Source organism: Rosa rugosa, chromosome 6 (assembly GCF_958449725.1).
Source record: "Rosa rugosa chromosome 6, drRosRugo1.1, whole genome shotgun sequence".
Classification (NCBI taxonomy): domain Eukaryota; kingdom Viridiplantae; phylum Streptophyta; class Magnoliopsida; order Rosales; family Rosaceae; genus Rosa; species Rosa rugosa.
The window spans coordinates 3,994,047-4,007,650 of record NC_084825.1 but is presented as its reverse complement, the minus strand read 5'-3'; positions in this window follow the sequence as shown (position 1 = coordinate 4,007,650).

The window sequence follows — 13,604 nt, the reverse complement described above, 5'->3', positions numbered from 1 at the left end:
AACCGTCGAAATTGATTTTAGGTGGGGGTATTAAAGACCAGATGGGATTGTACGACCTAGAAGCTTCGAACCCGACCCCGTGCGACGCGGAAGCTTGACCAGACCTCATCTCTCGATTCCGGTCACCTCAGGTCGACGAACCGTGGCGGCTGAACCCTCTTGTCAGTGTGGTGCGATCCGTGACCTCAGATCATCTAATCGGCGACTGTACGACGTCAAGAAGCCGCTGCAATTCCAGCTAGTTTTCTAGCAATTGCCGGCGGCGACTCTGGCGACGGTTCAGCTTGCATGGTATAGGAAAGTTGGTCTACTCCTCGTCCTATTCACGTCTATGTAAGTAGTTCTTCGATTCGATTAATCGTTGGAGAAATTGTATTTTGGGTACTTCTGATTTTTATTGTGATTTCGGTTTCCAGCAGCAATTCCGGACTTCTGACTCTTCTCCGGTAGGTCTCCTAGTCCCAGAACTCGAAAGGATGATAGGACGAAGCCAGATCGTTTGGCCGGGTTGAGTTGATGATTTGTGCTGTGAGTTGTGTATTGATATTTGGTTGAATTCATAAACATAGAATTCGTTAAGTATGGAAACGGAGAGCAAAGGGAGAAGACACAGGAAAGCGGCCAAAGATTCATGTTATGGTCGAAGCCAATTACAAAGGTTCGGAGGAAGATGAGTCATGAGACCCTGCCAAGGAGGTGATTGAGGCAATACTGTTCCACATAGATTCTTTGTCATTCCTCCACCGACTGTTCTTCCACCTCCGATTTCTCACTCAACTTCAACCGATGTGTGGTGTCAGTCCTCACTGAGTGCCTTCCTCTTCGATTAGGTAGTCGACGACTACATTGCTGATTGGCACGTGAGAACTCAATGTTAAATGACCATTGCACCCCTCTGTTGAGATGGATGGCGCCACAGTAAGAGAGATTTTTACCCATTGCAACCACCTTGTCGTTTATGAAATGTTTAATGACTATTTTGGCCTTCCGTTAACGGCCGTCTGGGGCGCACCCTACGCAGGGCGCATTCCAGAAATTGCCTTTTATCCTTACCATTTTACTCACATGAATGTCACATGACCGCCACGTAGGCATTTTTAACGGAATAATGGACGGATGTACTATAAGGGCAACTCCAACCATTGGCACCATTTGGGGGTGCTATTCTCATTTTAGCACCCCCTTGTTGCACTATTCATATAGGACTCAATTCTCATCTCCAACCATGAGGTGCTATATGGGAGTGTTATTTTCACTATTATTGACTAAAATATAATATGAATATAATTTTGATGAATATTATATTAAAATATGTTAATTTAATTAAATAAGGTAAAAAAAACATAATTTAACATTTTATCATGATATTTAAAAATTATTCTTATTATTTAATGAATTTTAAAAAAGTTTTAAATTTTTTTTTGTGTCGGCATATATGACAAAGAATCAAACTATTTAGAATATATTTTGATGTTTTGTGTTGGCATTTATACCAAACAGCTGAATTTCGATGTGATTTCAGTGCCACGTGTCAATCTCTAATTGGTTGTCCAAATTACGGTTGAGTATTTGTCCGCCACGTGTCATATCTTATCTAATGATATCAACTCAAACCATCCATAAATATGAGATCATTGTCATCCTCATCTCTCACAAATTCACAAACACTTCACATATCCAAATCGACATGATTAGGGACACTAAAGTGGGTGTTTTCCATTGATGAAATTTTCCTAAACTTTTCCGTATTTTTCAACTCTCTCCAACAATGCTCAAACACAAAATCACAACCATTTGTGTCGTAGTACGTTGATTTAACATTCATGAGCTACATATAATATTAAGTAAATAAAATATTAATTAAAAAATTAGCTTAGTATAAATCAATCAATAAACTATATAAGAACATTTTACTTTTAACAACTACATGAGAAATAAAAAAAATAATCATTATTGAACATATTTCAATATAATTACCTCGTCCTCCATATTTTCGCCGCTTCTTCGTTGAAAGTGTTCGACCTTGTTAAGAGCTTGGAGCCACTTCATACATGCCGGACTTATTTTCTTCCAACGAGCTTGGCAACTAGAAGGTGTTCTATGCATGCAACCCGCCGGTTTGTGAGCATTGTACTCCTCCAAAACACGACTCCACAATAACTCCGACGTTTGATCTTTTCCGACGGAACCATCACCCCCAACGGTGATCCAAGCTCGGCAAACAATAACTTCTTCATTGTGTCTCCATGAATCCCCTCTTGGAGCCATTTTTCACAAGACAAAAAAAATATATATAGATATATTTAAGAACAAGAAGATGTGTTTATGAATGGAAAATTGTTAAAGGCACATCGGACCATCCATATTCAAAATGAAGCAATCTCAGCCAAACTTTTTTGACCGTTGCATGTCCCAACAGTCGGCAACAGACAACCCAGCATGGCGAGGCCCAGTAGAACAGGAAGCATGCAGGTCACTTTTCTCTCTCCAGCGTAATTGAGCGCGTGTTCTTCCTCCCCCCTTCTTATTTCCGCGCGTCCTTCTCCTCTTCATTCTCCAGCGCGTCTCTCTCTCTCTCTCTTGGGCTGGGTCAGCCGGGCTTGTGGTCCCAGACCACTGTTCATCAGTCTTGGTCTTGGAAAAGTCTCAATTTGGAGACTTCAAATGAGCCCAAGTCCCATTTTTATGAGACCAGCCCCCTCTAAAAACCAAGGTTGGAGATGAAAAGTCTCATAGTTGATCAAATTCTGATTTTGAACCCCAAGGTTGGAGTTGCCCTAAGGGCTAACGGAGGGATTGTACAGGTACCACTGGACTCTCTGAAAATTTGTAGGTACCAAAAGTGCATTTCGTGATAATTCGGGTACTATATGAGGATTTTACCCTTATCTTTATCATTTGAGCTCATGCGTGACGTCTTTTATTTTCCAAAAATGAGAGCATCACAAAATTTTCTTGCATTCCAGCTTCTGAGTTGATGTAAAACAGAAAAAGAGAAATCCCCTTTGGAAAGTTTACCTGAGCATATTGATTCATTAGCGAAGCTTGAGATATCTGGATGTGAGGCCTTGGTTGTTGCAATATCAAATTTTAAGCAACTCCATGAATTAGATATCCGAAATTGCTACGGAATGGTGCATTTGTTAGAAATAGCAAACTTGAAGAATCACAAACATATAGTTAAGAACCTATATTAGATCAATACATGTAACTAAGATTACTGAAAATCAACAAAATGTAAATTATATGATTAGGATTGAAAGTGCTATATCAATCCTGAATCTCTAGAAAACAAGAACACAAGAACATTAATGCAAAGTCTTACTCGATGCACTTCCATTGTCCATGATAGCCTTCTCCTGATTTCACCCTTATGTTCTCTTAGTATATGGGACTAAAGCAAGAACCACACATGCATCAGAAGGGATCAATCTGACATATATATAGCAACTCTGCAAATCAGTTTCATCCATAAAGAAACTGCTGCAATACCTCAACTGCTTATCAAACTTTAACTGTTCTTTCAACTGTAACTTAATTTAAATTCAAATACCAGATAAACTTGTCACAAAATGAAATATTTCATCAGCTTATATCATAGTCTAAACTTAGATTAATTACATATATATGAAATGTATATGCAGAATACAAGTTCTAATCAATGTCTTATTCCATAAGCAATGCTAGTTTGCTTACAATCTCCCACTGAACTTGACATTGATTTGTAATTGTAGCTGAATGCATATTTATACACTCACATAAGAACTAATCTACTTAAAATGTCCACTGCAAGTTTAGACACTTTGGTTATTTAAATTTGGTAATCTAGATTCTGTCAATGATATCCAACTACAAGGAACCCAAGAACATCACAGTGAATAAGAATAAACACTAGTGTTCCAAGATCACAATGCAGCAGACTAAAATCACATGAATCTCAGTTACAGCAACAGTATAAACACACCTGTGTTATGAATGCATTCAATTATACACTTGTATGTTTAAAGTCCTACCAAAATTTCTAAATTAATAGAAGTAAAGCAAATTATATTCCACTATAAATTTTATCACAATCTGCATTATATATATTGCCATTCAATAAATTGCAAACTGAAAGTTGTACAACTTGATTTTAGCAGATAATTAATTGAATAAAACCTTAATAATATAATTTCATTTTATTGATCATATCACAACTTAAATACTAGTCAATACTAACTTGTGAGATAATGCTGATATGTTCCTCAATATCAAATGATGTCTGCAACTCTCATATTTGCAGCATGTTTTACAAACTTAGCCACTGGTAAAGCCTTGGTCAATGGATCTGCCCAATCTTTACAACTTCTATTTCATTATCTCTAACATTTTCCCTCACTGCAAACTACTTAACATCAATATTTCTAGAACTTGAAGACCTCTTGTTGTTCTTTGAAAAGAAGACTGCTAATGCATTATCACAGTAAATCACCATAGGCCTTTCTACAGAACCTATTAACTTCAAATGAGAAATAAAGTTCCTTAACCACAATGCATGTCCTGTTGCTTCAAAAATAGCAATATACTCATCTTGAAAAGTTGATGTGGCTGTCAAAGTCTGCTTTGCAGTTTTCCATGAAATAGCTCCACCTGCTAGAAGAAATATATAACCAGATGTAGATTTCAAATCATCCATATCTGATTTGTAAGATGCATCTGTGTAGGTCTCTACTTCAAGTTCTTTCTCATTCAATCTTCTATACACTAGCATATGATTCCTGGTCCTTTTTAAATATCTCAGAACTTTCTTACCTGCTATCCAATGTTCATGGCCTGCATTTGATTGAAATCTTGAAAGCATATTTACTGCAAATGAAATGTCAGGCCTTGTACAAATCTGAGCATACATCAAGCTCCCCACCAATCTTGCATATGGTACATTCTTCATGCTCTCTATTTCCAACATGTTCTTTGGACATTGACTCTTGTGCAGCCTATCTCCTTTAGATATTGGTGCATCACCTGATTTGCAACCTTGCATCCCAAATCTCTGCAATATCTTGTCCATATAATTTTTCTGAGATAAACCTAAAGCATATTGCTTTCTATTTCTAGTTATTTCAATGCCTAGCACATAATTAATGTGCTTCTCCCATATCTTTCATGTCAAACTGACTCAACAAAAAAGCTTTTGTTTCTTTCAGCAAACAACTATTGCTGCTTGCAAGTAAAATATCATCATCATACAGAATGAGCAAAATAAAATTGCTCCCACTGGTCTTAAGATAAATACACTCATCCAATTTATTTTCCAAAAAGCCAAATTGAGTGATTACCTTATCAAACTTGAGATACCATTTCCTGGAAGCTTGCTTAAGACCATATATTGATTTCTTGAGCTTGCAAACCTTGCTTTCATCTTCTGCAAAATCATCTGGTTGCAACATATAAATTTCTTCATGCAAATCACAATTCAAAAATGCAGTCTTGACATCCATCTGGTGTAACTCAAGATCAAAGTGTGCTACTAGAGCCATGACAACTCTGAATGCATCTTTGGTTGAAACTGGAGAGAAAGTCTCATTATAGTAAATTCCTTCTTTCTGATTGTAGCCTTTAGCCATTAGTCTTGCTTTAAATCTTTCCACTTTGCCATCTGCATCCCTCTTTGTTTTAAACACCCATTTGCATCCAATAGGCTTAGAGTCATGTGGTTTATCAACCAAAATCCATACACCATTCTGAGCCATACTTTGAAGTTCATCCTCCATTGCCAATCTCCATTTTTCACTATTTATTGACTGCATAGCTTCTGCAACTGAAATGGGATCATCTTCATCATCTAAGTCATCTTCTTCAATTGTCAAGTATAGCTTGTAATCATCTGGTATGGCACATTTCCTGAAGCTTTCAATTTTGGGGTAATTCCTTTTTGCCCAAAAATCCTATGTATTGTGCCCAAATGCACCAAACTTTTCGTATCTTACTATTTGCTTTGGAAAAGACTAAAAAGGGTAATTCCTATGTGTTATCCTGAATTTTAGAGCTTTTGTCTACCATAGAAACTTTATTTTAAAACAAAAATTGAACACAAGACTAGCCTTCAACATACCCAAGTTTTTCTCCTAACGGCTCCCTGCCTAGCGGATACTTTAACAGGTGGAATCACTGCTGCTTGTCATAATCTTGGTTTTAAAACTGGTTTTTTCTGGTGAACAAAACACTTTTCAAACTTTAGAATGTATATAGGAAGTGGATGGTGATGGGTGGAAGACACGGTTACGAGATAGTGATAGATATAATGCAAACTAGATAGTGATAGATAAAGATAATTAATTTTGCTACTTTTGACAAACATGGGTGGGTATTCTTTTATTTATTCAACAGAAATACATGTTAGAAATCCAGAGCCTCATTCTCAGGTAAACAGCAAAAGGCTGTTTAGTTATCCATGAAAATGAAAAACAGGTACTTACTTGTAATGAAAGCACACTACTGCACACCGAATAGAAAACACACTGCTACTATGGCTTTCTTACTTCTTGAGAGAAGACTCTTCTCTTCAATTTTCTAATCTAGAACTAATATGATAAACTTCGAATGCCTTCTAAGAGAAGCTAAAACTCCTTATATAAGGAGCAGAACTCAAACTAGAATTCAAAACATAAAAATGTACAGAACAACTCCGTGACTTCTGCTTTTCTGAGTGCTCCGGCTGGTGGAGGTCGGTCAGGGAAAAGCAAAAGTAGCTTTAGAAAAGTCTAAAAGTCTACAGTTGCTATTTTGGTGTTGATTCTTCACCTGTAGCTTCACATGTTCTCGTCTGTTTCAGAATGGTGGCCAAAGACAAAGGAGTTGTTGTCTGTCTGGGCCATGCGAGTTGTTGTTGCATTGTCCTCGACATCTGTATCAACATACATTTTGTGGTGGTTGTCATTTTCAAGCTTTTCCACCCAGCGCATGCAAGCCATTGTCGAGTCTATCTCTTTTCTGGTGAGAGATAGAAATAGGTCACTGCTGACTGCGTCAGGATGATCGTAAGCAGTGATAATTATCTTTTCTCCTGCTGCCAGGAAGGTATTGTTGATGTCTTCAGAGATGATCTTTTTGATGTAGTCAAGAGCCATGGCCTTCATCCAAGGGATGCTAGAATTTGGTTGGCCATTGTATGCTACACAGGCTGGTTGAAGATATCTTCTTTGAATAATTCTCACATAATGATATGGAGGAATATATTCAACTTCACCGTTTGTCTTCTGGATCCATTCTGGAGGAGTGGATCTAAACTTTAGACGAAGCATACAGTCATTTTTCCTAATGTTCTTGACTGTGTTGACAATAATAGGCGGTAAGCCTTTTAGATCATCATTAGTTTTAGTCCACAGATTATGGACAAAACCATTTTCAACATGCCAAAGCTTGTGTTCTTGGGGATGTTCACTCTGAACATTTACCAGGTATCTTCCAACATATGGTCTTGCTACGATGAAGAGAGTTGGAGGAACTAAGTTTTCAGGATTATGCCTTCCTATCAGACTATGGAATTCATGCCAGTCTGACTCATTGAGTGCCATGATAGGGACTTTAGCACTTTCTGGACTTTCAAGGAAGGAAATTTTTTCTTTTCTTGCAGCACTCTGCTGCATATGAAGCTCTTCACCCTGTGGTCTTCCATTTGCGTAGAGTTCTTCAGCTAATGCGAAAAGAGCTGGGAACATCAGACCACTGCTTCTTTCTTGAAAGGCAAAAAAGAGATTATCCAGGATTGCCTTCTGGTGATAAGCTAGTCTCCTGCCAGTTTTGAACACAGGAGTATCAAAAGTTCTTAATTCATAATTAAAAACATTTATAACTCCACTTGGAGTTGGTCTGCTTTTTGGCAAAGCAGCAGCCATCAACGGTCTTGATGTGCCTTTACCGTCTGCCGTTTGAGACGGGCTAGCCAATCCTTTACCCTGGGATTGATCAGCTTAGGCCAAGCTTTTTGGGCTTAGCAGAAACCTTTTAAGAATTTTTTGTTTGGTTTCTTTAGGATCCTCTTCAGGTTCCTGTTCTTTCCCAGTCCTTCTGCTTCTGGGATTACGACCTTCGTCGTCTTCTCTTTGGCTGAACATTGCCATTTCTCTGGTCAATGCGTCTGGAAGATAATTCTTGTTTCCTGCAATTAATTCAACAATATAATCATATTGGTTAAGAAATAATTGCCAGTTGGCTAATCTTCCTCTATCAGCAGCTTTGTCAAGTTTAAAATTTTTAAAATTCTTTACTCTAGCACAATCGGTGCTGACATTAAAGGTTTTTCCAAGAAAAGCTGGAGAGTTTAAAATTGTTTTCTTGACAGCCAAAATTTCTTTTTCCCCTGTGGGATAATTCAGTTCTGCAGGGCTGAACTTGCCACTACAAAATTTACAGATCTTTTCAATGTTAGTTCCAGGCGCTTTCACCAGAACCACACCGGACTAGTAATTATCACTCGCATCTGTTTGGAGGATAATGTCATCATTCTCTTCTGGTTGTTGGAGAGGAGGGAGGTTTTTGCAGAGATTTTTTATCTGCTTCACAATCTTTTCATCATCTTCTGTGAAGTAATGGAACTTGTTTTAGGAGATAACATTGCTGTTAACCCTGAGATTTTAGGGATGAAATCTCTTCCATAATTTATGACACCAAGGAATCTCTCTAGACTCTTAGCATCAGGAATTCTGTCTGGGAACTTCCAGATCTTTTCAAGAATATGAGGTTGGAGTTTTATCACTCCATTCTTGATGTTTATTCCTAGGAAATCAACTTCATCGAGGATAAAGAAGATTTTCTTTTCACCTAGGATAATTCCATGCTGAACTATCAGCTTTACTACCTCATGGAGGTGTTTCATGTGTTCTTCTATGTTTTTGGAGAAGACCAGGATGTCATCTATGTAGACGACGCAGAACTCCGCTACATGCTTGAAGATGTTGTCCATCTTTCTTTGAAAGATTGAGGGAGCTTGCTTTAGACCAAAAGGCATTACCAACCACTCGTAATGACCTTGTGGTGTTCCAAATGCAGTGAGAGGTACACTCTCAGGATGCATCTTGAGCTGCCAGAAACCCGACTTTGCATCGAATTTCGAAAAGACTTTGGCTCCTCTGAGCTGGTTAATCAATACTCTTACTTGAGCAATTTGATAACCGTCTTTGACAGTCTTCTTATTGACATCTCTGTAGTCAATAACCATTCTAGCTTTGCCTCGTAGATTTTCTGCATGATTTCTCACGTAGAATGCTGGAGCATGATGAGGGCTAGTGGAAGGTTGAATTAATTTCTTCTTCAGGAGATCTTCAATATCATTTTTGAATTCTTTTTGATCTTCCTCTTTGTACTGAGGAATGGCTTTGACATGACAGATGGCATTCATGTCATGCAATCTCAATTCACATACCACTGGGTCTTTTTCCCAAAACTTTTGAGGATTTGTATCCACATTCTGCTCTAGTAGTTTCTTGATTTTTTCAAGAGTGGGAATTTTCTGAGACTCAAGCTTGTTCTGAAAATGCTTGAGGTTGTGCTCATGGATGAAACTAGCTTCTTCATCTTTTTCTTCTTCTTCTTCTTTTTCAGAAGATTCTTCAACAAGTAATTCCTCTTGTTGTTTGATTTGGAGTATGGGTTCAAATTTGGGTTTGTATGGGGGAAGATCACCACTATTCTGTTGCGATCTCTGATACTGAGTAGTAAAACCTGGACGTACCACACTTTTTGCTTGTGTGAGTCGGTCTGCCCAGAACACCCGTTCTCCTTTTCTGAAGCCGATTGCTTCTTCATCCTGAATGAATCTTTGTTGGAGAATAAAGTCATTGCCCAACAAGAAATCAGATCATTGGCCTTCAGATTGCCAAACATTCTGGATGATAAATGTTCCTCCACCAATGGAGATATGAACATTTTTTGCTACTTTTTTCATGGTTAGATGGCTTCCATCAAATGTGACACCAGTAGCATATTTTTTCTTATCTTCTTTCCAGAGTTCATCTCGAATTGCAAATCTCTTTGCAACAGTAAATCCCGATCCATTATCTACAAAGACATGTAGATGATACTTTTTGTGATCAGGGAATTTTAGTCCAATCTCTATGTAGTTACTGTATCTACTAGTAGAGACGACTTTCGATTGTACGTTGAAGCTCATTTTCCTGAGTTTGTTCCTTTGGAATGAACGGTTTACATTCTTCTGGAACAATTTCTGGTGGTTCAACCAGTTCAATATCTTCATCGCTTTTTTCTTCACCGATGATTTCTTCCTTTATTTTTTAAGAAGAAGATTCCATGGTTTCCTGGAATAGAGTTTCAACTACTTCTTTCGCTTTTTTCTCAGCGAAATATTCTTCATATTCTTGTTCAACCAATTGGCTTACAAGGCCATTTTTGGTTTTTCTTCTTGCTTCAGCTATGAAGCATTCTTTGTGATAAGTCTTTTTAGACTCTTCACAAAACATAGGGAGACCATTCTTTTCGTGACAAAAGCAGTAGTCACAAACGAATGTACCAGGGTTCACCTGATAAGAAGACATGAAAGATTCTGTCTTACTTTCTTCCCATTTTTTGATTTTTAAAACATTCATTTGTCTGGATTCGAAGTACTCTACTTCAGAATCTATCTCAAACGACTCTTCTGATGAACTTTCTTCTTCAGACCAGGCAGAATAAACAGACCTGTTGTCATCTTCATCATCAAAATAGGCTATTTCGTAGCCTTTCATGTTTGCTACCTCTACTATTTGCTCATATTCTTCAAAGAGAGCTTTAGTAGATCTTTTACCCTTTTCCGGGCATTCGTTGGCATAGTGCCCTTCAGCTTTACACAACCAACATCTGCAAGCTTTCTTGCTAGGTTGTTTATGCTGATTAGTATTCTTCTTTTTCTTGAAGAATTTCTTTTTAGGATCTTCATCCTGTTGCTTCTTGTAATTGGAACTTCTCTTGAATTTCCAATTTTTCTGATTACTCTTTTTGAATTTTTTAGAGTAATATTTTTCTTTTTTCTTCCTTCTGTGGAATTTGGATTCATGACATCCCCAGTTTGTGGGCATATCCAGTATTCCGTAATAGAAATTTTCAACTCCTTTGAGTTGCTTCTTGGCCATCTTAGCTCTAAGATTGGCTTTGCATTGCTCCTTCAGTAGTTGCCGGATTCTGTCGGCAATTCTTCCAACTGAAAATTTTTCAATTGGTTTTTCAGCTATGCTTTCTCTCACAGCTGTTCTCCATGGTTCAGGGAGTTTTCTGTGCAACAGATTAACTAGATCAGTATTCTCTAGTTCACCAATTGTACATTAATATTCCTGAAATTCATTTAGGTATTCTTCGAAATATCTCATGTCACAAATTTTGAGAGCATAGATATTCGATTTTGCCGTTTCTTTGGCTTTCTCACTCAGATTTGAGAGATCTCCACAGAACTGATCGTACAGGGGTACTGCAAAATCATACGGAGACTTTGAATTTTTTATCTCTTCAAGCCAGTCTCTTCCTCTGGCAGTTTCTTTGAAAGATAGGTAGTACTTTTTTGCCACTCCAGTAAGAGTAGTTTCATAGTACACCTGCAAATCTGGTGCTTCAAATTTGCCAAGGGTAAGTGCAGAAGCCATCATCAGGCTATCTACCCATTGGTCAATGGTTTTTCTTTTGTCTAGACTCTTGTCTAGATTTAACCAGATGCCATAGTTCGTGATAGGAACTCTAGGCAGATTGTCTTCTGGGACAAATCTTTGGGAATTTCTTTCCCCTTTTTTTACCCGTGGGGGCTTTCTGAAATGGGAGTTTTGTTTCCCTTGTTTCTCTTTTTATGAAAGTTTTGGAGCTTTCTCTATCTTCCATTTCAATATCTTGATAAGGAAAGACTTTTCTCGTCTTTCTGAATTTGAATTCTTTCATCTCTTCGATTAGTTTTTCTAATCGTTCAGGACTTTCACAATTCTCAGCTTCTTCATAAAGATCATAGAGCCTCTCAGCTCTTAGCATATGGACTGGTCTGAGTAGATCAGCTTCCAGATCTTCTTCTGATATTGGCTCTTCAATAGTGGGTTTTGTACCACTAACACTAGCTTCTCTAGTGCTGTAGCTTCTTCTCAGAAGACTGTTGTTTATCCTGATGTTCTCAGGACAGACGTCACTTTTTCTGTGATTGTCGAAGTTGAGGCTGATTTCTCCAGTTCTTCTACTCTCGTAGATCTTTGCTTTTGCTCTTTCCGGTAGCTTTTTTGGACCGGATAATTTCCATTCAAGAGGAAAAGTTACTTCATTCCAAGCAACCTTGTGAATCTGTTGTGAATGGTTCTTCTGGCTGGTGAGGAATCCAGTAGTGAGACCAGGGATGTTGGAGATCCGTGTCTTCGGCTCTACTGTGGTGCTCATCAGTTTATAGTATACTCGGTATACTATCGCCAATTCTTGCATATCATCTTTCATTGATATGCCATCTGTCTTGACTCTCAGTCGGAGATAGTGGGCTGCATCCTTCAGGCTGGTGGTGAAGTTGGGGAAGCAATTGAAATATGCCACTTGATTGCAAAGTGATGCTTCTAGAGTTCCCAACAGACTAGCTTGGAAGTCTGTCAGTCTGTTGTCTTGCAGGACACATAGGACTGAACAGTTGATGCCTTCTCTTGCCAAAAGCTTTATGCCGACTTGGACTGCTCCAATGTGCATAAATTGATACTTCTTTGCTTGTGCTCTGGCAACTTCAGCAGGGGTGATCATCAAGAGATCTGTCTCTCCTGTTGTTGAGGGGGTTGTGAATTCAAGTACTTTGAAATGATGGCTATCCATCAAGTCAAATGTTCCCCTTCTATAGATCTGTTTGAAATGTAGCTTTGGAATTGAGGCGTTTTTTACCTCATGCTCGATTTCATTGTATTCAAATTCTTCAGAGTTTAGGAGTTGAACTCCTTTATTTTTTCCAAAGATGCTTAACATCTTCATTTCTCTTTTTTTTTTCGGGTTTTCATACCGGATACTAGTCTGACTAGTAGATGGTTCCAAAAAAATCATGTTAGGAACACGATTTGTGTCTGGTTTTTCTAATGGTTTGAATCCATTAGTCTTCTTTTTTACTGCAGGCACTTTCTTGTCCTTCAGTATAGAATCTAGCGTTTTTTGCTGTTCTTTGATTAGTCTACTAACACTCGTTAGTTTTTCTTCTTCCGTTTTTGGAAGATCTTTGATATAATCCAGTTTGTTTTCCAATCTTTCTAATTGGTGGATTATAGCAGGTAATTTTTCTAAATGAGTTTGACATCTAGATACTTCTAGAAACAGCTTCTGATATTTCTCATCAGAAGATTTCAGTAGAGAATTTATTTTCTCTAATAACAATTCTGACATTGTCCCCATTAAGGAGGGGTTCTCGTTGAGCTGTTTTACAAGCTCTGGTACCAGTGGAGTGCGGATCTAACCAATGCTCAAATAATCAAGAGGTTTTTGTTCCTCTTCAAGAACATATAAGAGGTTATCAATCTCTTGTTCTATTTTATAGATTCTAGTCTGAAGTCTATAAATGATATCCCAATAGTTGGGTGATTCCCTATTAAGACTATCTCTATAGGCTCTCAACTTTCTCAATTTTTCTCTTTCCTTTTGCAATTCTT